This window comes from Cyanistes caeruleus, chromosome 1, assembly GCF_971803275.1.
Source record: "Cyanistes caeruleus chromosome 1, bCyaCae1.hap1.1, whole genome shotgun sequence".
Taxonomy (NCBI): Eukaryota; Metazoa; Chordata; class Aves; order Passeriformes; family Paridae; genus Cyanistes; species Cyanistes caeruleus.
In genome coordinates, this window is record NC_141701.1 from 45,837,774 (window position 1) to 45,860,483 (window position 22,710).

The window sequence follows — 22,710 nt, forward strand, 5'->3', positions numbered from 1 at the left end:
AATCGTAGAAGGTAAGGGTTAAAGGAACTTTAATCTATAGTTTAAGAAACAGTATCTACTGTAGAGGCTACTGTTTGTTACTTTGTTACTTATGGAATTTTAAATGATGAAGCTGTTTCCTCATCAAAATTGCCCTCAAATCCTTGGAGGGCAGGGGGGATAAGGTAGTAATGGTGTCAAGTATGGACCCCAAAGCTTTCTTACCTATGTCCATAATGAAATGCAGGAATCCTGGCTATTGCTCTTTTGGGTGGAAATCAGTGTCGTTTGTAACTGAGTGCTTCTAAAGATTGCTGAAGAGAGATAGGGTTTTTCTTTTTAAGAAAGTAGGGTATCCCAGGCTACATTCCTTATAATGAACATGAAGCTTGGTAGACGTGTGAGGGTTTCCCAAGATGAGTACGAGAAGCAGAATAGAGATTAGGCTTAGTGATCTCATATACAGCTTTGGGGGCAGTGCATGCACTGAAAGGAGTGAACTGGTTTTTCTTTCCTAGACTGAGGTTGGTCCATGTTGAATCAGCTGTTAGGGAGGGAGTTGATTTAAGGTGACTTGGGAGAGTATTTCAGAGCAGATCCAAGAGTGGTGTTTTGATACATGCATTTAGAATGGTGGCTATGGAGCAAAAGGTCCAATACTGTCTTTGTAGGTCCTCTTGGTTGCATTGGCATGATGTGTTGGAAATATTAAAATGTGGAACTATTTCAGCTGGTGATTTATACTATCACCTAATTATTAAATATATTTTTCCTTTTTAGAAGTCAAACTCATTTTATTTAATTGCGTCACATGAGCTACTGAGAGAACTTGCTGTGTCCAGCCTTCAGTGATGGCAAAGAATGCAAGAGGTGACCAGTTCCTTGTAGCTCAAATGAATATGACCTTTGTAATACAATCAGGAGAAAAAAACATCACTGAAGTGCTGCTGTATTTTGACACTCTTACATCCTATAGAATCAGAAATGACTGTGTTAGTACTCTATGCACATCAAAGATAAAATGCACGAGCTTAAAGGCAGCAGAGAGCTGTTTCTTTTTTTTTAATAAAAAAAGTATTCTGTGATTATCCTGTAAAAGATTTCCCATTGCCCACTGCTCTGTTTCTAGAGAGCAAGAGATCAGAAACTGCTCAGTCTAATTGGTGATACTGTATGACAGAGAGCTGCCTTATTTCATGTGTGGTGTAGAAATAAATGAGTGCTTAAACCCTTTGAAACACACCACTACTGCAAAAGCCATAGGCTGTAATTAAATTGAATGTGGGGTTGTATTGTCTTGTGCCCATGGCTATAAACTTGATAACAGGCCACGGTACCCCCACTATTGTGTTCGAAGCTGGAACCTAATTAGAGATGTTGTAGATTTTCAGTCACTTTCGAAGCCTTTCTGTTCATCTTTTTCTCTGTGTCCTTTCTTATTATTTTGCTTTTCTGTTTCTGAAGCAACAAATGCACCCTTCTTTTCAGAAGGAAATTGTTAAGGGCATGTAGCCAAATATGTATGTGCAAGATAAATTTTTTATCATATTTTGGATTCAAGGGACAAGTGTTGGTAACTGCATTTTATCTGATGTGGAAGAGATTTATTAGTGTTGAGACAGTAAAAATATATAATCATGTTTCCAGGGAACGCTTTCATACTCTTCCAGGCATTAGAATGGGAAATAAGGAAGGGATTGGAACTTCTCATAATACCTTGATCTAAAAGTAACATTGGAAGATGTATAATTGTATTCTGTTCTGGTTGTTTTTTGGGGATTATCAACAAGGAAAAATGGCTTTTCTGGGCTTTTAGAAATTTACATGCTTTGCACTCATCCAGTTTTAGTTGATCTGAAAACCTTCAAACTTGCTAAGGACTTAATCCCCCATGAGAACAAGTACCTTTGATGTGTTCTTAATGCAACTTTTAGTTTCAAAAGGAATCAAAATTGTAGTGCACAAATGTATTATAAATATTTCCAATAAATTCTTGGTTATTTGATAAGCTTACCTATTGTATGCACCTGTACACTTCTGTAGCTAGGACAGATGATTTTAATGAAATAGAAATTGAATGGCATTTTAAAGCCCCATTCACTTTACCAATGTATGGATTTTTATTTTTAATTTTTTTCACTGTATGTTTAGGACACATCTGCTCCATATAGCACAGTTCTGAGCTAGCACCTCCTTGGGACTTATGATTTACTTCAAACCCTAGCCTGAGTGTTCTGATGTGGTTTGCATGTTCTTGTTCATGTAGTCTGTATATAATGCATTATTGTGTGGCTTCTGGAAAGAGGCAATCACTTCTCTTCAAACAGTGTCACCAGCTGCAGGAAGCCAATCCTTCCCCAAGGTTAGGGGTAGGAGATGAGGACTGAGTGGAGCTTTCTAGTGGAGGTAGCTCGTGGTGAAAGGAAGGTTGTTTGGTAAATGCTGTTCATGTAACACAGGCTGGAGCATTTGTCTGTGTAAAGGGAAGAGAGCAGAAAACTTCACAAAAGGCAAGGTGTGAAGCTGAATTTTGGCTTTCTTTTCCAAAGGAGTTTTGGCTTTCCTTTTCTTGTTTTCTCATCAAAAAAGTCTTTTGGAGTTGCTTGGCTGATTTCTGAGCTGAACTTACCTCTTCCACAGTGCTTTACTTCCCACACTCCTCTGAAAAGTGCCCAGGGAGCAGATCTGGTGATGCTGTTGTTTGTTTTAGTTTGATTTTTAATATCAGGAGTGAGAGGAAGAGGAGCCTGTGTAGTTGAGACTCTTGTGCTTGGTAGCTCTAATGAAGTAGCCACAGCTCTCAGGCTCCCCTGCAAATTGGCACCTGTGTACTCTGTTACTACTTCTGTGTCAGCCTGTCAGAAATGTAATGCATAAATGAAGGACTTCTCTAAAACACCTTTATTTTAAGCCTTTTGTGTGTGTGTGTGTCTGCTTATGTTTATTCAAAATTAAAGATTTCTGGAAAAATTTCAAGAGTGATTTCTCAACACCTTTAGCTGAATCCTGAGCTTTCACTCACCACAGTGATATTTTTAGCTGCTTCTTTTGCTGCTGTTGATTTTTCTCTGTGTGGTTCTATTTGGCTCCAGAAGTGGAGAGGGAAGCTGGTCTGCAGTAAGGGCAGCATACTGTGTCTGATGCCTTGGCTTTGAGTCATTCAAGTCCAGTGTAGTCATACTGAGCTCTTACTCTGATGTAGGGTGAGCTTGATCCCACCTTGCTGGTGTGAGCTCTTGTTTCATGGGTGAGGTGTCTGCAGTGCACATGAAGGGACAGCATTGAAACTCTTGGGCTCAGTAGCACCAGTGGTTAATTACTGAGCATGCTCTGGCTGGAAGCTCCCCTGGAGAAATAGCAGCAGAAACGTGTGGTGTGTCTGGCCAGTGTGGAGGGTGGGAACATGGGTGTGTGGGTTTAGCATGAAAGAGAAAGAGAGGGGAAATCTGCTCACATTGCCCTTCTCACTTCATTTCTACTTGGGGTGGCTTGAGATTCTTTTTGACCTTTTGCCTGAAATGTAGGGAAGAGGAGAAGCAAGGAAGGTGAAGTGGACTTAAATTCCTTCCTTTCCTTCCTTTCCTTCCTTTCCTTCCTTTCCTTCCTTTCCTTCCTTTCCTTCCTTTCCTTCCTTTCCTTCCTTTCCTTCCTTTCCTTCCTTTCCTTCCTTTCCTTCCTTTCCTTCCTTTCCTTCCTTTCCTTCCTTTCCTTCCTTTCCTTCCTTTCCTTCCTTTCCTTCCTTTCCTTCCTTTCCTTCCTTTCCTTCCTTTCCTTCCTTTCCTTCCTTTCCTTCCTTTCCTTCCTTTCCTTCCTTTCCTTCCTTTCCTTCCTTTCCTTCCTTTCCTTCCTTTCCTTCCTTTCCTTCCTTTCCTTCCTTTCCTTCCTTTCCTTCCTTTCCTTCCTTTCCTTCCTTTCCTTCCTTTCCTTCCTTTCCTTCCTTTCCTTCCTTTCCTTCCTTTCCTTCCTTTCCTTCCTTTCCTTGTCATCTGAAGTGCTGTAATTAACCCATCTAATTTTGATGCCAAATTGGGAGGACCTAGCTGAGAGCTGGGTTGACAAGTTGGAAAGTGTAAATGGGAGCACAGATGTCCGAACAGAATCCTATGGCTGTAGTACAAACTGTGTTTGAAATTCAGATAAAGATGGAGCTTGCTTCAACTGATTGCCTTTTTGAGGGTTTCCCTGTGTTTCAAATGATTTTATAACTAGCAGCACTGGCTAGTCACAAAAAAAGCTTGCTTGCTATTCCTCCTTATCTCAGATAAAACACTGATACTGGCTGTTTGTGGTGATGCTTTTCATAGGCTTTTATCAAGTTGATCAGTACTAGTTTCCATCTTGGGTTTAGAAAATGTTGTGCCTTTCTTCTTGTCATGATACAGTAGTTTCTGGAAGCTCTCCCTGGACTGTTGCAAGACCAGGTTCACATTTTGCTCAAGTTTTTAAAATGCTTTTCAAGGGCTGGGGGAAATAATAAGATGCTCTAAGCTTGTGCAGTTTGGCTAATCAGGTGCAGTTCAGAAAGAACTGTTGAGGTTTTCAGTTTATTTTCTCTTGTCCCTTAATTTAGTAATGCTGAAGTATGTATCTTGCTGATTATCTCTCTGAAACTACAGTTTCTTGAGAAAAAAAACCAAAAACACTTTCTCTGAAAACACACACTGATCAGTGACTGACAGACATGGGAATGGAAAAATAATTGTTCTTCAAGGAAGAACAGATAAGGCAAAGCTATGTGGTCCATGAAACCATGTGAGGAAAAACTTACCTAGAACTGACTGTTTGTGGGATTTTCCTCAGCACAAACACTTGAAAAAGTTGTATTCCTTAACAAGGATGGCAATGCAAAATTCCTCAGCCTTTGAATCTGCTTTTTCCCCCCCCAAGTACCATTTGAAAATAAAATTGGCAGAATAGGACTAATGTTTCTGTGTCAGCCCCAAACTTCTGCAAAATTGCCTTTCTGAAGCTGCTGCCAATCCAAAGCAGTATGTGTAACACAATTACCATTTGATTTTTGAAAAGCAGAAACAACTTTAATGTCCTTTAAAAACTTTGTAGTTTTGCCTTCATTTTTGGGGTATTTAACACTCTTCCAAAGCAACCTTATTACTGGTTTTATCTCTTAAAAGTCTTTGTATGTTACCTTTTTTTCAGGAGACTTAGTTGTTACTTTTGAGATGCACTTGAATACAATTTTTGATTTTTGTTTCCAGTGAATGTACTCTAGATACAAACTGTTCTGCTCAGGTTTAGGACTTGGAAAGTATCAAAAGTAAGGAATTAAAAATAAAAAGCCAAGGAAAATGAGGTTTATTCTAACTAAGAAGTACAGTTGTGTCTAAATGGGCATTGCATGTAGGATGTACAATGGTTCAGTACTAAATATAATATTAGTTGAGTTGTATGGATGTGTGGAAGTAGCACTACACTACTGTGTAACTGGCAAAATTATCCCTATGGTACAGAGGAGGATAACTCAAGACTTCAGAGTTTACTGTGGTAATTCATGAAGGAAAGATCTTTCCTTCTTTTGCTAAGGTAGAATTTTAACCACTCAGTTTTTCTCTGTACATTATATTCACTTCCTAACTGCTGGTGGATATAATCGGGTTCATGAATGTAATAGTAGGCTAGATTTGCAGTACAGGATAATGATATGGTAGTAACTGTGATTGTCATGTAAAACATTCTGAAGCTTGTGTATGTTGTTTTAATTGTGGAGAGATACAAAGGCATCAGGTCAAATCTGTGTCTTTCCAGGAAAAAAATATAATATACGAGAATTTTTATTTTTTTTTAATATAGATTTCATAAGGCCCATGTCCAAATTTTTGCTAAAACAGTAAAACATACTCCTTCTCCTCCTGCTTGGAAACTCAGCTAATTATTCTAATTTATTAAGGCATTTTTATTTCTGTAAAGTCCTGGACTGGTTTGACCGGACACATCTTTTGCTACAGGGTTATGATGTTACCAGAGTTAGTTGCTGTGCAATGCTCCGGTGTTGTGGTGTTCTGGCATTGTTCTGCGTGGGTTACCAGCAGCAGAGCTGCCAGAGCTACCCGGCTACCCTGACCCTCACAGCAGCTGCCCCTTACCTGGCACAGGGAGGTGGCAGTGCCCTCTCTGGCCCCATCCCTCCTGCAGGATGGGCTCTAGCCACAGGAGCAGTGGCCATGCAGCCCTGCCTGCGCCTCAGGGTTCTCAGGCTCTCCTCCCAAAAAGGGAGATAATGCAATAAGGAAAAATTAAGGCATCTTCCCCTCCACCCCAATCTTCATGAAATCAAAAAGCTCCAGAAAAGCCCCACCCTGAAAAGCTTTCATTGACTTTAGCATTAATGACAGTGGTCTGAAATAGATGTTACTTACTTTATCTGGGACTGGATTTTTAGGAGAGCAAAGAAGCAGATGTGAGCTTTCCAACTATCTAGAGGCCAAAAAGGGTTAGATAACTGAGTTAGCAGGATTTTGAAGGTAGAGCATGATTATTTTGTGAGAAGAAAGAGATGGAAGTATTAAGTTGAAACGGAAAATAAGAAGCAGGGTGAGAATACCTTACCAACTATCTTGTTGCAGCATATCAGTTCAGGAACTAGATTAATTTCTGTATACCAGTGTGCTTCTGCTGGATGAGCTTGATGGAGTCAAGAATCAAAGAATAATGTCTTGGAGAGGGGCTAAAATTGGAGGAAGAAATTAGAGGGGGCAATTCTTCTTTCCTAATGCTAAATAACAAACCTAGTAGGTGCACTGAAACAAAATCAGATCAAGAAAAAGATAAACCCAGAGGGATGGCAAAGAAGGACTATGCATTTTTTCTTTAAAACAGAAAAATTATAGGAAAATATAAAACAGTTAAGGGGCAGGGAGTAAAGTCTGGGTTGCCTTTGACTTTAGAGTGTGTTAAAAATAAAAGTGAGTGGGACTTAAATGAAATGCATTGTATTATTTCCTCTTAGGGGAACTAAAATCTAAAGGGTTTTCTTCCTTAACCTTCAAAAATGTGAAATTTAAAACAGTGGTTTCCTGTAGAGTTTTGTGTTGGAGTAAGCATTGGTTCTTGGGTATGTATTCTGAAAGAAATCTGCTGTCAGCATGGTGGTAAAATGGCCTGTAAGCATTGTGTTTGGTTTTATGCCTAATGGACAATAAAGTAGTTTCCTAAAGCTACTTGAAGTACTCCTTGTAAACTGAAGTGTCCGGATCAATTTCTCATTCTCATCTTATTAATGCTCACTGAGGAAGTTGGGAAAACATGTTTTTGATCAGAGAGCTGTAGAGGCTAGTCATGCACTCTCTTAATCCTTAAACTACTTCATAAAATTCCTAAGAACCCTGGTGGGTTCCTGCTTTCAAAGACAGCTTCATCCCACCTGGATGCCAAACAGAGAGAGCAGCTCCGCTGTACGGTGGGAGGGCACGCAGGAAGTGTACGAGGTCGAGAGGAGACAGTCGGAGTGTCTTGTTTTTCCCATGTTTATCTGACTCACAGTTTCCTAGTGGAATACTGGGATTGTTGAATTATTTGCATGAATAGCTGTCTGCATCCAAAATGACTTGTGCATGCTAGTCTATTCTGTGTATGTTAATGCCTGAGTTTCTCTTGTGTAGTCAGTTCATGTTACGTGACAACCTTAAATGCCTCGGTGGTGTGCTTGATCAAAACACTTTTTTTTGTTTTTCCCCTAAGGAAACACATGGTGTCACAGCTCTGAGAAGTCAGGAATTTCTTGTTGGTAGGTAGATGGCTGGGTGCTAGCTTTCAGCAACCCATTCTTGAGAAGAAGTCAAGCTGCTATCGTACTGTATTCCACATTTTTCATAAATGTATTTTAAACTTTTATGGTCTCTTCTATCAAGTTTCTGGCTATGCATCTGCGTGAGTAGGAGGCTCAAATCAATATTTACAGGGTCTGCTTTCATGCTTTATATATGCAGCTATATCAAAATACATGGTTATGCATTTTATAAGAAACTTACTCAAGAGAAGTGTTCCTCTGATCAGCAATATCTGCTTTTTTAACAGTGATAGAAGGATGTTTTTAAGCATGGTTGTATAAGGGATGTGCTTTGGAGAAACTGTCAAATATGCTGGCCTTTGTTGTGACTTGAAAATTGTGTTTAACTGTGGAGGAAAGTGGCCACCACAACATCAAGCTTCCCTGGAGCAACAAGTGTGCTGCCTGCGTGCCAGTGGGACAGTGCCACCAAAGTTGTGTTTCGAGATGTAGGAGATGACAATGTTGGAGATGCTGTACCAGTTAATGGAAGGCTGTAAGCAGGATACAGGATACATGGCAGAGATGTTATTCTAGCTGCACTAGTGAAAGACTCAAAAAAAAAAAAACAGGGTGGGGAAAAAGGTCCCCATCTGTAAAAATGGAAAGCGTGTTAGCTGTTCCTAAAGTACATTTTTTGGTGACTTGTGAGAAAATTAGCAGTCTCAGTCTGGGCCTTAGTGGGCAAGTATCCTTGCAGTGGAGGCTACTGAACTCATGCTGGTTGTCCCTGCTGTTGGCAGCCTGGATGGTGAAGAGCTGCTCTTGCCCCAGAGGTGAGCTCCTGACCAGCAGGACAGGGTGACAGCCACAAGAGAAAGCTTGCTCTGCCAGTGGCACACTTGCTGCCTGGATGGTCTGCTAGGCTGTTGATGTGATGTTACCTCAAAGCAGCAGACTCCTGTACCAATTTAAGTGGAAAAACAAGACTAATGGCCAAATTTCTGCACTCTGTGTCTTGTACTAATCATGAAAAATAGCAGTTTGCAGTTTGCTTCTCCATCCTCCTGGCTTCCCCATTTTTTTCATATAACTCACTGACTTTCACTTATGGCTTCTTGTCTCTAATAATTTCTTAATGAAGCAGACAATTATATTTTATTTTATTTTATTTTATCCTGTGTGAGCTGCTATTCATCATTTATTCTTGTTTGCCTCCACTCCATTTCCACTCCAGGCAAAAATTATTTCCAGTGAAGAAGGGCTGGATGTGTGTCATTCCAGCACTACTGTAAATGACCCTACAGATTTGCCTGCATACCCCATTTTCTCACCTAAAATGCATGCAAGGAAGGTCATATGGGGCCTGTCCCCATCCCCACATCATTTTCCAAGAGTGGATGCGTGTAGAAAAGAACAGAAATGGACAGATAGATCATGCTTTTCGTGTGGGTGTTATAAAGATGCTTGCCACTTCTCTCTCTGAGGTTTGACATGTCAGAAGCAAATTAATCATTAAAAAGCAGATGTTAACAGTCACATTGGGCCTGTGGGATGTATGGACCCCCTTATATTTCCCTCTCAAACTGTTTTGATGGGAACGTTGATTACAGACAAGGTAAACTTGTTTGTACTTCATTCATTAATAACAAACTATAAACTGCCCTGCCTCCCCTCCCCACAGGCAAGGCACTTGAGGAGATGCCAGGCAATTAAAGTACTTAAGACAGTAATTACAGTCAAATATACAACAAAAATAAAATCACTGCACATGATTTTTTTTATGCTTGGTTTTGTTCTGCGCTTTTATTAAACCGCAATTCTTGCCTCACGATTGAAGAGGAATCTCTCAACTGGTAATACCAAAGTGTTTGACAAGCTTTCTTTGGTTCATCTGGGTATTTAGTAAACTCTTTGATGGTCTTTGGAATTCCTACTGAATTCATCACAGCTCAGATTCCTGCTTTTTAGATGTATCTTGCTATATAGAGCTGGTGTACCTCTGAGCCTCAGCACTGATCGGTAGGGAGGTGATACCAATGCTATCTTGAAGTTCTTCCTTTCTTACTTTTCTTGCTGGTTTTCTTACTCTACAAGGAGTAGCATCTCTAATTATCGTGATTATCGGGAAGACTGAATTAGGCTGATGTGTCCTGTTGGCTTCAGATATTTGAATTGAACCTAATGCATTTTAAACTCCAGAAATTAGTGTCCACAAGTTTGATTTATTGAGTTAGCATCCTGCAGTAGAAAGCTGTGTGTATGTCAGCTCAGTATTTTTAAGTGAAATTCTAAGGGACTTCAATATTCCAGATAAAGTACATTTTAAAAAGACAGAAACTTAGCTGTAATGAGATCCAGCTGGTGTGCATAAACCTTTCACATTGCATTACATAGTTAAGTTGGTAAGTAATGTATGGGGAAAAGTTCTGGTGGCTTACTCTTTTGTACTGGAGTTTTACGAGGCTGTATAAATGCTGTAAGTATTTAATGGGGGAAATGCAGGATTAAAAGCAAGCAGCTGATGATGGATGGTACAGAAATGTCATAGAGCAAATGTGTAGTGGTATCCTTTCAATAAATATTAAATGACTGAACCTTGACGGTGTTCACCTACGTTAAAATAGCTCCCATAAGAACAGTTTCCAATTGATTGGTTTGATTATTGTGACTATTTCAGAAGTAGGTTGTTTTATGCTGGATGACATCAGGGTGTAGATTCTCTCTGAGTAATGTTTTGACTGGTCTTTTTATTTGGTAAAATCTACATCGCTGTGGTGTTCAAAGCAGAGGACAGGCTCATGGGCTCCTTACCATAACTTAACAACCTGTTCTCCTTTTAACAAACTGTAATTACAGAAACATAAACTACATCTTCATTTACTTCAACAGTAAGAGCATGGGAGAAGAATGTGGGAAGGCATTCTTTGTGCCGCCATCAATTTACTTGCCTACCCTGCAGTTGTTTCATAAACATCCTAGAAAGCTCCTGAAAATACCGAATGTGGAATGTGCCAAAAGTGGTTAAAATGCAAAACTTTGTCCTCTGAGAGACAAGCCCTGGCAAATCTTAGCTTGGTATTACTGCCCTCGGCTGCCCTCCTCCTTTGTGGAAGGCTTTTGCTCCCTTGTGGAGTCAGCAAAAGGAACCATGTGCCTGCTCTTTTACAGCTGCAACAAACCTTGGTCAAGGGATCAGTATTTTTTGGGTGCTGTCATTGTCACAGGTAAATTGAGTTGCCACATTTAGTCTGTGAACTAGAACAGAGGAGTTAGGGGCATGTTTTGCCAGCTCTCCTATGGGGGTGGCAGCCCTGGGGAGAGGAGTGGTTAAAAAAGAGTTGTCCGAAATTGCACAGCTATTTGCTGCATGATGATGTCTGAGCCCTCAGCTATCCTCATTTAAAGGGAATGGCCAGGGAGGTATCATAACATATTTAAAGCTTAGGTAGCTGCTCTTACGAAGAGTATAATTTACAATAATTGCCACTTTTAATAATGAACTGATCTATTTGAGATGGCTCAATGCCCACTAAACAGTTAAAATGACAACCTAATTTTAAGTTGCTGTTACCAATGTAGGTATATTGACCTCGAGCTGTTCAGAGGGATATTGTGGGGTGATTTTTCCATAGCAAAGATATATTATGCTTAGGCACCCTTCTACAAAAGGAAAGCTGAATTTCGAACTAGAAATAAATCTCCACTTTCTCAAGACTTATTCAATGAAAGGTGAAAGGAACATTTAGAGCATGAGTGAATAATAAAAATCTTCTGGTTATGTGGTTTTGTAAGTTCTCATAAATCAGTCAGCAAGTTCCCAGTCACGACAACCACGTCCCATACTCTGACATTGCAGCCACCGCAAAACTCAAGAGAGGGATGTAATCAACCCCTAATAAAAGTGGTGAGCCAAACGAGCAGCATTAAAAAAACCAAGGTGCTGTCTTGCAGATTTCTCACTTAATTTTTTGCAGGCTATCAGTACGCCGACAGACTCTTTAAAATCTTCCTCCCTTTCTTCTGTGGGTCTCTACCTTGCCTCTTTCTGCTTGGTAAAGAAGCAAGCAAAAATCAAGTATGGGACTTTGTGCAGGGAAAATGGGCTGAAGACCTTTAATAGCTTATACATAAGGATTTGACATGGCTTAGTGTTTTATGATCCTTGTTTTTAAGGAATTGCTCATGTAAAATATGGAAAAGAAATAGGTTAAAAGTCAAAGCAGTGATAATGAGTGCCCCTCTGTTTTTCTCACTGCTCTGGGGGCTGAGGTCCCCACTGCTCCTGCTGAAGCCAGCATGAGGAATGGGGCTGCACTGATGGGCATCAGCCCTGACTCAGGATTTCCAGCAAGTGTGAGCTCTAGGCAGGCTGCACCATGTCACCCAAATGTCCTGGGTTAAAAAATGAGGATAAGAAGCATTGCTGCTCAGCAGCCATGGATCAGTTGGCGGGGCTGTGCTTCTTGCCAGCTTCTCACTTGTGTGCAGGACCTGTCAATAGCCAGTGGACCTGCCAAAGCATTGGGAGCAGTGGCTGAAGGTGCTGCTAGGGATGACCGAGTACCCAACACCTTGTGTGCTTCTCCTGTGTGACTTGGCCTCACTGGAAGTGAGACGTGAGCTTGCTTCAACCTCAGAATGGCTGATTCCAGTGCTCTGCCAGCCTCTAGCCAAAAGCTGGCCTGAACCGACCCTGCTTGGCTTGAGATCTGGTGGGATCACAGTGCTGTGGGAATAAGAGGCACTTTGTTCTCCATCACAGATACACTGTGATTAAACTTGGTGGTCAGGAGGCCAGATTTACTGCTGTGCTCTCCCCATTTTGTGTTGCACAACAGCACAAGCACCCAGAGAGCGAGCAAATTTGATCCGTGTTTCCTAAGGATTGTGAAATTCTCCTTCTGTACAAATTTGCTAGCTAAATTTAAAGCATGATTTATTAAAAGTGTCTTTCCTCTTAGAGTAAATGTGATTGCCCTTTCTGTAGGGCTGCAAGATAAATGTTCTTAGTCTTCAAGGGAACTTTTTTGGCTTGCTATCCTTAACACGGTTTTGGCTCATCTTCCCTGCTGCACGCTTTACTAACTTAAAGCTATTTAACTGAGATGCAAAAGGAAAATATTGTTTCTTCAGCATTTGGACTTGATGATGGTATACAAGAAATGCAGAGTAAGGGAGACATTTGTTTTGCACTGTTCAGAGGCTTTTTAAAATCCTCCAAAGTCTGCTGTGGTTCTTAATTTTGGTCAGTTTAGTCTGACTGCCATTGCAAGTAGACTTTCTCTTGCTAATCTGCTGCCTGAAACACTCTTTGTTCAGGAAAGCAAGTCTCTTTCTGTTGTAATCAGGGCTAGGAATTCAGCTGCAGGGTCACTCTTTGTGCTGTAGAGTTCACTGACCATGTTTTGCTTCTGGCAGTCCTAGCTTTGGCCCCTTTACACAGATCAATGCCAGGCTAACCCCATTTATTGCTACTACTGAATCAAAACTCTGCTTCTCCTATTTAATTTAGCTCAAAATAGATGTAATGCAAACAAGCGTCAGCATGGAAAAAGAGCCAGAAGAAGGGGGAGAATAAAAAGCCATACTCAGGGTTTTTTTAAATTAAATATACACTAAATGGTGCCAGGCTGCAGGTGGGAAGAATTATTTGGCATTGTATCGTTAGACCCTTTATAAAAATCAATCATCGTCATTGATTCTAATTTGCATATGAGTGTTAGAGTTTGTGCGCTTGTCTTCTGTTCCTTTTTTGTGTTTAAAACCATTTTTAATGTAACTACTAGTGCTTAAGCTCAGCCATGCATTCACGTTTCTCCTGGGCTTCTTGGTCCTCGATGAACCCTCTGGCTTGCTTCACTGTGCCCTTACGAGGTGAACCTCCATCCTTATTACTGGATTCCACAGTGTCAGCATCCTAGAAACTTCCAGACGTGCTTCTGGTCAAGCGAGGCTGCTGTTGGCAGGAGTGTGATTCTCGGTGAAGCTACTTGATGCTGAGCACTTTGTAAGACTCATCACTGTGAGATGGCTTAAGAGGCTTTGTTGAAGCAAGCATGTGGCAGGCAAGACTCCTGTGGCTATGGAACCCTCTGAGTCTAATAGAATTTTTTTTCTGTGTCTGTGGCACACCTCAGTGTGAGAAAGTGTTGGGCACCTCAGGACTTACTTGAATTTTAGATGACAAGGCCTCCATAGCACGGTTGACATCCAGCTATCTTTCCTGGCCAGGGCTGGAGTTAGGAATTCCACTTGCCACACCTCATTCCATGCTGCTTTTCAAACATGTGGAATAAGGCACACACATACCCTCACCCACTGTTGATTTCTGGATTGAAGTTCTGTTCGTTGTGCAAGGCAGTGTGGGTGGAAATCATGAGGTCTGTTTTTCCTGCTGAAAAACAAAATCTATCCATTCATCCTTCCACTGCCTCATTTCCCCACAGATAAACCTCTCCCCAAAGCTATTCCCTTTTTGTTATTTAAGAGGGTGTTCATCAAAAATCGAGTGTTTAACTGACTGTATTTGTAATGGGATGGAAGATAGCTGAGACAATCTACAACTTTTGGATTGTTACTGAAGTTAAGTTCTCTTATGCTTTACTGGGTGATCACTGCAAGACTCCTGAAACCCCTCCTGTTTGTTTCAATTGCTCCTTTATTTCTGACATTACAAATCCTCTGTTCTTGAAGCCAGGCTTCTGAAGTATTTTTTTGGGGGGAAAAGACCTATCAACTGAAATGTTTGACATTTTGGGGGAATTTATGTTTGGTTTTGTTTTTTCCCCCTGCTCTTAGCAATTTAATGCTGTGTCCTTCTTCTATCTGCTCTTTCCTTTTTCTTGCAAGGGTTTGTTGTTTCCAAAGGCGATAGTTTGGTTTTCCACTCCTGACATGCGCTCCTGTCTTTGTTGCACCCTGTCCTTGCCCTTTTCAGGAATGCTAGTGCTTCAGCCTCTGCTTTCCTCTTTTCCCACACCAGGGAGAGGGCTGATAGTTTCTTCCACTGCTCCTGAGTGGGAGGCAAGCATGAAGTGAGACTCAAGCTGTAAGGCCTTCCTGATGTTTCTCTCAAATCTACCTGGTTCTGGATAAAATCCTTTGCAGTTATCTCCCATGCTTTATCTGAGGTTGGTTTTTTAAAGGCTCTGGATGGGTTGCCATATACAATTGTCCCTTTACTTGTCAACTTTTCCTCTTGTGAATGTTTCCTCCATTTTTCAGTTCCCTATTGAATGTGGTGGGTTTCTTACATATGGTTTAAAAAATTTATTTCATCATTGTTGATGGTTTTCTGCACCTGACACCTTCTCATGCCTTTGATACTCAAAACTGTTCTTTCAATGATTTTTTTTAAAATTTTTTTTTGTCCCCAATCTTGTAGTCTTTATCCTTTTTTAAAGTTGTTTTTTCTGTATTGCAGAAGATAGGTTCAAAACTTTGGGCCTAGAGAGGCCCCTGAGCAGCATGGTCTTATTGGTTATTACCACACAAGATATCCCCTGAGTTTCTTTCCTCTAGCTTTGGTTAAATGAAGTCTTCCCCTGATTCCTTACAAAACCAGCAAAAGATTTCTTCAGGTATTTTTCTGAATGAGGGTAAGTTCATCTAAAGCTTACTGCCTCAATAGAAGTTCAAGTGAGCTGAGCTGAGCCTTCTGGCCACTGCCGGCTTCTCCAAGAGCCCCGTTACAGAGCAGCCTGACAGAAGAGACATTTATTTCATAGCTAAATGCCTGCTACCCCTTGGTGGCTGGTCCAGCTGTGGCAAGTGACAGTCCAGGGTTGTCTCATTTAACTTCTGTGTGTCTTGCAAATAATGTACCTTTATTATGTTTATCTTTTGTTTTCTTGATGAAGCTGCTGTTTGCTGGTTTAAGTTTCAGCTATCCCTTGGATATGATTCTTCTCTGTGCAGTGACATTGATATGTTGACTATTGGTTTGCTATGTCAAATGATAGTCAATATGATATGACTATTATCATATTGATATGATAAACTATTGGTTTATGCCAATGTGTTTTTATTTTCAATTTTGTTGAAATGTGTTGTACGTTAAAGGCAATAAAAGGTAGTAGCTAGAGAAAGTGAGATAGGCATTTATCTTTGACAGGCATAGATTTTTCTGCTTCTTTAAACATATTCGGGTCCTTTTGTTATCCAGCCACTGGTGTTTAGTGTTTTAGCAATGACCAGAGAAGTATTACCACAGGCTATGCCATCCAAAGAAGTGCATATTTTATATACTGTAGATTTCATCCACTCTTAAAAAGTTGCATGCATGGTCTGATTTGGTGTTGGATCAAGTACAAGCCTTTTAATATAAAATTAGGAGTTTGCTGAGCAATTTAGCAGAGACTGCTAGTCCACAACTAAATAGTGGATTGCTGCTTCATGAGGTTGGCAGAGACAAGGATGGCTGCTGTTAGCATATAGCACAGGGTTATATAGATTCAGGTTAATCACCCCTGTGGGTAAAAAAGGCTAAAATTAGCTGCCAAATAGATGTTTTTATCATATGAGCTACAAGGACTACTTGGAGAAATCCCTACAGGTCTGAAAACAATAACCAAAATTGTACTTCTTAGCCATGGATCTTAGAGCATCTTTTACATATAATGGAATCAAATGAACCAAATCTAAAATATGCTTTGTTCATGTGCCATATGGTCGTTGTCTTGCCAAGCACTCTTTTTGCCTGCCAGAGCAGACTCCTGTGTTCTCCTTTCCTTGAATCCTGCCCTTTGCTCTAACAAAACGGAATTGCTGCTTGACCTGCATAGGGAATGGTGGGCATATGATTCTGTTCATCCCTGAATGTACTTCCAGCACTTAAGAAAACTCCAAATACCAGAAAAGAGGCCAAGTGAAGTAAAAAGCCTTCATGCACTACTGCATTGAAGGAGCCTTTTGAATTTAGTCACAGCTGTATTTAGCTCAGTTTGGGACTTCAGCCTCTTCCTACCAGCCACCCAAAAACATACCTGCTTCTCTAAGGGATTTAAAATCCAAAGTTGGGCAGATTTTGGCGTGGGGCAGGGGTAGGGAGATATCTGGGGCACCAATGGGTTTGAGTGCAGGTTGCAAGTGCCACATGCATAGCCCAGTCCCAGAGCTCTGGGCAGAGGCCCCCATTGCTGTGTGCTGCCTCACACCTTTTTTCAGCAGGGGGCTGTTTCCTGTCCCCACACAGTGACACCTTTGTGATGTTATGCTGCCTGTCCCAAGGTATTAAGTAACCCACAGGCATTTTGAAATAGTTAATCATAATACGATTTCTCTCGTGATAATGTTTGGGTTTTTTCATTCTTCTGCTTGTTATGAAATATGTAGGCTGATAATTTTAATGAGAGTTACGAGAGGAAAAAGTCTCAGCTAGCCCTGGAAATGCATGGGTTCGTGGTAGAGGCGGGTAAATGCTCCCTGTTGCAGCCCATTTTGACAAGAACTTCCAAAAAGCCCGTCATCTCAGTAAGTCCAGCTCTTACTCTTTCCTCTCAGTGTTCTCCCTCTTGGCAGTCTCTGTCCCTCTAGTGGGGTCTTGATAGATTTATCATTTTGGTGAGACTGGGACGTTGCTTTGCTAAGTTCAGCTTCAGAGGTTTGTTGGAAGTGGAATAGATGAGAAAGAAAAAAAACCCACAAAACCTGAGTTTTAGGACACAGGGGTCCTAAAGGCCAGGGGTTTTTGCTCATGGTGCTTGATACTGGAGTGAGGAATGTATAATTTCATATCACAACTTCACACCCTATTTCTAATTCTCTACAAGACTGCGCTGCGACTTTCAAAATTGTGGTTCTGTTTACATCTTTATCATAAATTAGATAATTACAAATGTGTGGCTTCAAAGCACTTTCATGCCTTTTTCCTGCACTCAGGTTATAGATGAAGCTGTCTGTTTTACTGGCTACTGCCATAATTACCAAGTGGACTCAATGCCTTCAAAATTGTGATTCCAGCTGAGAATATTTTATTACTGGTTGCTTCAAGAGACATCTGGAGAGTGCTTAGAGCTCTTGTGTCTTTACAACATTTCAAAGACGTGGTTTTATCAGATTCTTGTATTTTGTCCCTTACCTTTTTCCTCTTCATATGGCCAGGAGACCTAATAAAAGACTTTCTTGTATTTTTCTTAAGCACGGTAAAGGTGAGTCTAGATACAGAATTCTTCAGACAGTCCACAAGTGGGAGTGTTTTTTTGGTGGTTTTTTTTGTTTTGTTTTTATGTTTGGTCTGAAGTAGATATCTTCTCTAGATGGGTCAGTGTTATTTCTTTCTGCTCCTAGGCAAATTAATAAACCAAATTTAAAAGTGCAAAGGAAAGCAGGCGGCTGGCTGATTCAAAGGGAGAGGCTATGTTTTTCATCACCACCCTTTCAAAGCCTCTCTGAATCAAAAGAACCATTGGATTGCGAAGGCAAGACCTATGCCACACCAGAAGCTCCCAGTTCAGCAATTTTCCCAGGGTAAAATTATAACTCATGTTTCCTCAGCACAGGCTGTAACTGGCAGCGTTCCTTCTACTTCTAAGGGTGAAATTGCTGGGGGGAGAACAGACATCTAATGTGCCTCTGGAAGTTTTACAATGGGTGTTAGCCTCCCTTTGTGGAAAGGTAGATGATCTTCTGGAACATACCCAAAGGCAGGTGCTATTCAAACTGGAGTGTAAACTGACTTCAAATAAGGCAGTACAGGCTTATTTTTGTTCACTTTGTGAGTCAAATCTAAAGAAGAAAAACCCATTTCTCAAATTCTGACAATTTATGACGATCTTCAGTTATCCCACTGAAGTCTACATTTTTAGGGGTCTTTAAAATTTTTAGATACAACTGCAGTTCAAGACATTAATCTTTATTCATGTACTACTGATAGGATCTTACCTTGCAAACAAAGCAGATTTTAACAATGCTTGTTTTTTAGTGTTACTTCTCACTAGAAGGTTATTGGACAGATTGCAGATTTGGTCCAAGAAGAATGTAACCAGTTGGTTTCTCTCCCACTCAGATCATGACACCATTTGTAAGGGTTTGTTTGACTTTGCATTCAAATATACCAGCATGGTTCTGGCAGAGAGAAGTCCTTCCCTTCTAAACCCAGGAGGGAGTGTTTGTTGTTGTTTTTCTCTTATCCTTATGTGAAGACTGTTGCAAAATATGTGTAGAGTGCCTGCTAGAAGTGGATAAAAGGCAACAGCACTTGAGTGAAAAGTCTGACTAAAAATTGCATTATTAATAAATCTCAACCTACAAGTAGTCTACTCAGGAACAGTTGAAAGATGGATTCCAGTGTTCAGAGATCCCCTGTTCCTTCCCATAGCTGCTCCTGGCCCAGATCCCATGTACATGTGGTGAAGGTGGCTGTCACATTCCTGCCTTCACTGGTGCAGCAGACGAGCGGGCAGATGCTGCATCCCTCACACAGGCAGTGGGAGCTGTTGACTGCTCTGTGCTGGGCTGTTCACTGGGGCTGGGGAGGGCTGACTGAGTGGCTGGCTGTTTCAGGGAGGAGATGTAGGCTCTGAATGGAGCCCCACAGTGTTTAGGTATGCTAGGTGCAAAGTAGCTGGCATGCCAAACCTCTTGCAGCAGGGATGAAGTGGTCCAAGATATTTGGATCAATGCTTCTCACTGAAATGAGTGAAGTGTGGTGGGGAAATAGTCTGTCATCTCTGCCCTTTGCAAAAGGTGAAACTCCCTTTGTGTGTGCTTGCTTTCCTATGAAGCACAAGTAAATTCACATTGTCTTTGCTACCTGAGGTTTGATAGAGGCACGAGAAGAAAAGCGACCTATTTTCCAGTTTTAAAGGAAAGTAAATGAAACTGTCCTCAGGGCAGCAGAAGCAAAGACTTTTGTATCAAGCTGTAGTGTTGTGGGCAGGGCTGCCAGGCTGCTAAAGGCTCTTTAGACCTGGAAGCCTTTCCCAGGGACTGCTCATCTTTTAATAGCGTTTCCTCTTTTTTTTTTTTTTTTTTTTTTTTTTTTTTTTTTTTTTTTCTCTTCTCCACAATTACTGCAGTTGTTCCCTGTTCAGACCAAGGAATTACTTGACCTCTCTTGCAAGTGAAAATAAAGAAGTTTGAGTGAAGGTGACTGAAGCACTGCATTGTGTACCTCATGAAATATTTTGAACTGCTCATGTCCAGCTCAGGCTGGGGAGTTACACTTTGGTTTGGTTACTCCTAACTCACTTTCACTGCTAATTTGAGTAGATGCTGGTGCAGAACAGACAAGCCCTTGGTGGAGCAAAAGGCCTGAAATGCTGGCTGTCCAGTCTGCCCCTATCATAGGACATCCTCAGCGGCATTATGGCAAGTCAGTTACCTTTGGTCCAATGTCCTCCTGTGTCTAAACACTGTGTCCTCCAGCATGGTTAAGGGATGTTTTTGCCTGCTGCATCCTGGGGTGAACACCCCATGATTACAGTGTCAGTTGGGCAGTGGTGTGCTGTGTGCTAATTGAGAGCAGCTTTCAAATCTGGTTTTGCTTGTAAATTAAATGGAGGCTTTTGCTGATTGAGAATTGGATCAGTACCTCTAAAGGCTGTAGAAATTCTCCTTCCATCATGAAAGCCAAAGTGTTTGTGCTTAGGGGTAGTGAATCTGGGCTGGACCCCCAAGTTTGGTTTGGGGTTTTTTATGATACAGTGGGTTTGGATGTATTCCAAAGATCCTGATTGTGTTAGGAGCTTCCTTCAGTCAGATTCTGTGCTGGCCATGTTTGTCACTTGCTTGACCCAAGCACAGCAAGTGTGCACATCAGCCACCTCCATCAGAAGGCTTGTGCTTGACCCAAGGAAGAAATGGGTAGGCAGCACAGAAGAACAGGGATGTAATAAATTACAACATTTGGGCTGACCTCAGCACTACTCACCCAAACAAGCAAGGGGCTGAGCTAATCTTTCATAAAGAGTGCAAACTTATAAAATATTTTGAGGGAGGGATTAAACTTTTGTCTGCAGTTTCGAGGCTTAGGGAGGTTTTCAGAGAATTTTATAAGCACTTCAGAAGATACATCCTGTCTCTGTAAACTTTGCCAGGTTTTTGGACTCGTCTTTACTGCTGTACTGGTGTAAGCACAGGCCCTCATTTGACTTCTGTTATTATCCATTAATTCTTTTTCTCCACTTAAAAATTTTTCTTAAGGGCTCAGTGACAAGTTTGATGAAAGTGTGGTTAGAGCTGTTCTGTTTAAGCTAGTTGTGTGCTATAGACTTGGCTCCTGGGCTCTGGAATTATCAAGGTGCCTCCAAGCTCTTGTCCAAGGGTGGTTTTTAACTGTCCTGTGTCTCCAGATAGGCTGCTTTCTCCACTCCACCCAGCACAAACAAATACCTCACTTCCTTCAGCCCCTTGCCTTGCATTTGGTTCTCTGCACCTGTGTCATTTATTCTAGGTCCTGGTCATCTCTGAAATCCCAGCAAGGCTCATTTTACCAAGGAAATGCCACCACATCTCCCCAGCGCTTGCAGCACCTAGCGTGTGTGTATGCTCAGCAGTGCCAGCACCTCAAGGAGGACAAGGCTGTAAGCAGCCAGCATTTGGGATGTGCTGCAAGGGACCCCCGTCTTGAGGGGCCAGATCAGCACTCCACTCCGGGGCCGGTGACTCTGGGACAAGGAGAATGTACCACTTAAATCTGTCCCATCAGGTAAGTGCTCCTGTCACCACTGCTGTAGCCACTCTGCTGCGACCAGAGGTGCATCTATCACCTTTGTAGGCTTGATCTGCATTTGGACTATTTCAGGGTACAGAGAGAACAGCCTAATACTGTTCCTGAAACCTTCAGGAAAGAGTTTTGGCCAAGGTTTTTGTTTCATGATGAACTATACCCTACACCCTGGCTATGAGGGACCCTTCTGTCCCCTCTCTCAGGTGGTCTTCTGACACCCACCTTTCTAAAATGCATTTCTGCATGTGTTTCTGTAAATAATACAAGCATGGCCCTTTGGGGTGAGGAGTGAGCAGCTGCTTGGCACAGTAGATCTGCAGTTGGGTGGCTCAGCATATCCAGAAAACCTTCCTGGTTCTCAAGCTCTCCATTGTATTTGACAGTCTTGCATAGGATAATTTGACCTTCTGTTGTATGTTGACAGAGATTCAGGATTTAAAATGGAGCTTTAGAGGTTTAGAATAATAAATCTAGTTGAGTTTCAGTGGACCTCGTGTCTTAGCTTACTGTGGCATTGAATTGCAGCTGATTGTGTTTTGGGCCCATTTCTCGTGTGACACTCGAACACAATTGTTCTGGAGTTTTGCCTTATAAACATAATTCCTAATGTTCAGAGTCAGCAATCCTAAACCTTGCAGCTGTGAGAGAAAGGGCAGCTGGATTATATTGATGAAAGGCAAAACATGACAGTGCAATCAGCATATTTTTTCAGGGGAAAACAATGGGCTATTTCTTTGTTTTGCAGACCCAGTGGCAGCAGTAGAGCCCAACCATGTCCTCAGGGAGCTACCGACCATTGGTGTCAGGGTGAAGAAGCAGAAGAAAAGGATGTGCTTACATGTAAAGACTTTTTGACAAAGATCTGAGCAATTTCTTTGTGCTTCTGGGCTCTTCAGAGTGAAGGTGAAGAGAAAGCACCATGATGGCATGCACACCTTGAGATTAAAATGCTGTTTGCATGCTCTGTGTGGTGCACATGGTCATCTTTGACCACCTTGCAGGGCTCTGTCTGAGGGGCCAGCACAGTTTGGTATTATCTGTGGATGCTGAGTACCAGAGCCACAGCCAGAGAGTTTGGTGTGAGGACATCACCAGCCCACAGAGGTACCCAGGGTGGGATTTTCCCCTTCCAGCAGGATAAACTCTTGGGTTTCTTGGACACGTAGCCCTGTATATCTGCCTGCTTGCTAGACCTTCCAGAAGTGCTGTTTGTACTATACTGATATTGTTTATGTTGAATAAATGCTTTCTCTAGCCTCTTTGTTGTGGCAACTCTTTTTGCTGAATTCAAAAAAGTTGGGGGCTACTTGTTTAAGCATTGTGGTGAGACATGATC

General features: G+C 41.5%; 1 protein-coding gene across 4 annotated transcripts in view; it reads left to right on the forward strand.

Moving 5' to 3' along the window:
• The window catches only part of KCTD1 (potassium channel tetramerization domain containing 1), a 100,682-nt gene that overhangs the window by 40,125 nt on the left and 37,847 nt on the right, over positions 1 to 22,710 (forward strand). Inside the window, exon 1 of one of the 4 annotated variants that reach the window (XM_086889799.1) lies at positions 22,137 to 22,277. The exons of the other annotated variants lie outside the window; for them this stretch is intronic. The gene's annotated coding sequence lies outside the window, so the exon portion shown is untranslated. Of the gene's footprint in view, positions 1 to 22,136; positions 22,278 to 22,710 lie in introns of those variants that run through there. 4 annotated transcript variants of the gene reach the window in all.